Here is a 4,480-nt window from a genome sequence, read left to right as displayed (position 1 = left end):
TCCATGCTTCGGAAGTGTGTGAAAGACCCGACACAGATTGTTGAGCGAGTCGAGATCGAGATTAATGACGATTTGACACACTTTCGGTGAAACCTATCACCATCGTGGACCGTGGCGTGAAACAACCCGGCGCGCGACAAGTGAACTTGGTGAAGGTGCAATGGAGTGAAGATGAGAAGGATGTTACGTGGGAGTTAGAGGACAAGGTTAGAATCGCGCATCCAGAGTTATTCGCTTAGTGTCCTCTACTGCTGAATCTCGGGACGAGATCCCTTTAAGGTGTGTATTTGACTGTATTTACATTATTTGCGTAACTATAATGTAACTATATTTGACTGTATTTACATTACGTGGTAAGACCCCTATTTTATATTTACATTATTTGCGTAACTATAATTAATATTTTCTGTATTTGACTGTATTTTCTTGTCAACGTGCGAGCATATGGAATACCAAATAGTTAAGGAGGGAATACTAAATAGAAATTTCGAATAATGTTAATATAGGAAACTAGCATTTGAATTTTTGAATATGGATAGTGTATCTTTCATTTTTGGAAAAGCTTTAAATAAAAAGGAAACAAGGTATTAACCTAAGTAACATATATATAATCCTTTTAATAGAAATAATATTTCCATAGTTAGGATATAAGATTATGTAGTAATTTGGAAGTTAAGGAGAATATAGGGTGTCTTCGTAGGAACTTGTTTTTCTGGAAAAACCTCACACAACACACACAAGCCAATAGTGGAGAAGAACACGGATTTCGCGAGCTAGCTGGGATTGGATCTTTCATTATTTTCGTCGATATTTTCTGTTGCTGTTAACACATAAAGTGAGTAGTTTATCTTTTTCGGTTTTCCCGTATATAGACACAGTAACTGGACTTTAAAAACCATGTTTTGTTCATCCTTCATTGTCTGCTCTTTTTCTCTGCAAAGATTATTCTTATTGTGAGTGGTTATTCTTGATTGTTTCTGATCTAGACCTGAACCACGAGACCACATTTTTAGTTTCTTCAAGAACCACCGTTCTATTACTTTTCATGCCGTTTTTGTTACAACAACCATGGATTTTTCCTGTACATGTTAGATCTGCTGAAGAGTTGTTAGTACTACCTACACCATTAGGTGGTGGTGAAGGGAGGCGCTTGAGCCCTAACCTCCTCCTCATGCCTAAAAAACGCCATTTCGCCATTCTTGAGTTACTAAGTAATTTTGATTGTTTTGTTTTTATTTAGGTGTTTGAACTGTTTTGGTGTATTGAGGGTTGTTGGAATGAGGTATGGTGGTGGTAGAGAGTTTGTGGGGGTTCAAAACTCCCAAGAACGATGATGGTGGTCGGATCTAACAAATTTTGGAGGGTTGTAAAACTGAAAATTGGTGGTTGAGTGGTGAAGTAAAGTCGCTGGGTTTTCACCCACCCATTTTAAACTTAGATCGAATTGGGTGGTGTGTGAAGGTTTTTGGGGGTGGCTGGAAGGAGCGGCTGTTGCTGCGGAAGGGATGACCGTGAGAGCGATCCAGTGCTCCAGGTCGCTGTGTAGTTTTTGGACTTAAGACTAATTAGTTGGGCCGGTTTACCAGGTTTGTGTGGGCGGTCCATAGAATGTTAAGTGGACCGGATAGTATTCTCCCTGTTCTAAGATCCGTTGAGTCTAGATAAGTTCAAGTTGGGCCAAGTCAGTTATGGGCCGGGTTAAACCGGGTCAGTTTAGCTAGTCGCTTAGGACCAGGGTTTGAACTCTTTTTAAATATGGGTTTGGATGAGGACCGGGTGGAAGGACCACCGGTTAGGACCGTTGACTGTTGGATTGACTGTTGACCTGTTGACTTTTTTCAAAAATGTTATAGATGGAATTTATGGACCCATCCGATGATAGGATGTGGGCGACTCTTGTATAAACTTGTTTGTCAGTATCTAATATAGATTTGACATTGATCTTGTGTAAATATTGGCATGTGAAGATAGAGAGATTTTACGGTGTATATATATACCCTTGAATAAACTACGTAACGAAAATCCTAGAACCTAGCTACCACAACTCATGTGATTTGGCCCTTCTGGCGTTTCAGTTAATCTGAATGGCCTTCGGGCGGCCCTTCTGGCGCAGCCGAATAGTGGCTTGATTATTCCGTTCGCAAAATAGAACGATGATGCGCAATATTTTATACCGAATAGTGGCATTACTTACATAATTGCTTCCGTGTGAGGATTTACTGTTGTCAAATCCCGCTCCCGAGTAGTAGTTACGCACGAGGTGGTTCATTATGTAAGGGGAGGCATGTGGATGTACATGTTCGGTGTTGGGTAGCGATTGTGGTAGCCAGGAAAACTAGGTAAAACATAGAGACGACGTGTTACTAAGGACACTTGATAAATGTTACTGATATGTTATTTTTTTTCCTTCGGTGTGGTTAGCAAGTTAAGTTTCAATTTATGCTATGATTATCACAAATTGCTTGCAGGAGAGTGGGTTAAACTAATTATTCTTGCAGAGAGGACCCACTCTGCGATAGAGCATGCATAACGGTAAGTATTAGGATGCCATAACTTATTTACTCACAGTTAGAAGTTAAGGTGCCTTTATGAAGGAACTAACTACCTTAAGCTAAGGCGCCTCGATGGAGGAACTACCTGCCATGTAAAGAATGAAATTTTATGTATATCTATATGGTTTTCTAAGGCTACTCATACCAACATTATTTATAATGTTGACCCGATTTGCATGTTTGCTAATCGGGTGTGTTCTTATATGAACATAGTCGATCAGCCTGGACAGGGTTAGCTGATGTTCGAGAAGGTGGCGGGTTGTTCGTGATTGATGTTAGCATTTATTTTCAATAAGATGTTGTTTCATTTTTCCTCAGAGATGTAGTGGAAATTTGTTGGGGATATATGTTTAATTTATTTTTCCGTATTATTATTAAGTGAAGAAGTTTGTAACTTAATTCTGATCACAAGTATTCATAATGATGAGTGGATTGTTTTGAGTATTTTATTATATTTGTTTTCCTCATGTGTTATTATTCATTAAGGGTTATGATATAGATTGGGTTTTGAGGTTGGTGTCACATCTCGGATATCGAGGAGTCGGATATCATTTATATTATCTGATTTATCGAAATTCGGGGTGTGACACAAGATGTAACGTGATTCGGCCAATGATACCTAATCCACAAGAGCGCACAAATCCTTTATAAGATTAGGAAGGAAGATTACAATCACTCCTCACAAGTCTCTCCAACACTTACTAGATCTCTCTTCTACAAATCTCTCTCCTTACAAGTTTTATCTCTTTGCAATGGTGGGTTTTATCTCAATTTTGGTTGCTCTCAAAATTGGTTTTCTCTTACTTCTGTGTTATACTAACATATGAGAGTATTTATAGACTCCCAAGTTCCAATTTGGTTTCCTAAGAGAATTAGAAACCTAAGTCCAATAAGCAACACCAATTGGTTTCCAAAACGAAACCAGTTTCCAATACTTCACGAGGTGAGGGACCCAACACATGTGATAAGTGCTCAAAAAGTGCAATTTAACCCTCGATTATGCCTCTTATTTAGCCATATTAGTGGACTAACAGTGCTTGTTAGTTATGTTTTATGATTCTACAGGTGAAAAAGAGAATTTAGTAGAATATTAGAGAAAAAGGGATAAAACGAAGCAATTCGGAGCATTAAAGATCACATGGGAAGCCCGTGGACAATCATGGAGAAGGCCAAGGAATTGAAGTTATTAAAGATGCGACTTGGACCTATTTTAAAGCCTATTTGGAAGCCCAAGCCCAAAGAATTCGTTACTTGGACCAAATCCCACAAAAGAGGATAGAAAGATAGAGCAGAAGAGACAAAATAGACTTCTGCGTCTGGGATGCATGGATCACGCGTCCAGACGCATTGCTCGCGTACGAGAGGCATAGATCGTGGGTCCAGACGCATGGAACGACACTGTAGCCAATTCCTTCTCAGTTTTGGAGACTAAGTTGGACTCTGAAAGAAGTTGATTTGTATTAGGAAACAAATAGCGGTTTGGAATGCTTCTAGAACTCATTGTAACCTCTATAAATAGAGGACCTAAGTGCCTCATGTAATTTTCCAATTCACTTATATTCTTGTCTCCAGAACTTAAGGCAGAGAGAGATTAATAATAAAATATTCGGTTTTAACTAGCCGAGTCTTAATAAATTAGTCTTTCTAGTCTTATGTTCTTCGATTCTTCTTCTTCTCGTTCTTCGTGTTCTTCCTTCTTTATGGAAGGCTAATCTTCTCCTTCAAGGGAGGAGATGAAGCCGGTGCTTAAGATTTAATAATTCTTCTGGTTCATGGTGTTCTTCAATCAGGTTAGTTCTTTATATTTTTAGTTATTAGTTTCATTGCCCACACCAGGGGATGGAAGTATAGAATAGGGTTTATGTTTTGCAATATTAATATCATGCTAGTGTTCTTTACTTTTCTTCTAGTAGTATAGTTCTTTAGAG

General features: G+C 38.7%; 1 long non-coding RNA gene across 1 annotated transcript; it reads left to right on the top strand.

Moving 5' to 3' along the window:
* The first annotated feature begins 417 nt into the window (after window positions 1-417).
* Window positions 418-2,996, top strand: LOC147510692 (uncharacterized). Its single transcript, XR_015216850.1, has 2 exons — window positions 418-835; window positions 2,766-2,996. It is a non-coding gene; the product is annotated as an uncharacterized LOC147510692 (long non-coding RNA).
* The last annotated feature ends 1,484 nt before the right edge of the window (window positions 2,997-4,480 follow it).

Source organism: Coptis chinensis, chromosome 3 (genome assembly GCF_015680905.1).
Source record: "Coptis chinensis isolate HL-2020 chromosome 3, ASM1568090v1, whole genome shotgun sequence".
Taxonomy (NCBI): Eukaryota; Viridiplantae; Streptophyta; class Magnoliopsida; order Ranunculales; family Ranunculaceae; genus Coptis; species Coptis chinensis.
This window is presented reverse-complemented; position numbering and strand designations above follow the sequence as displayed.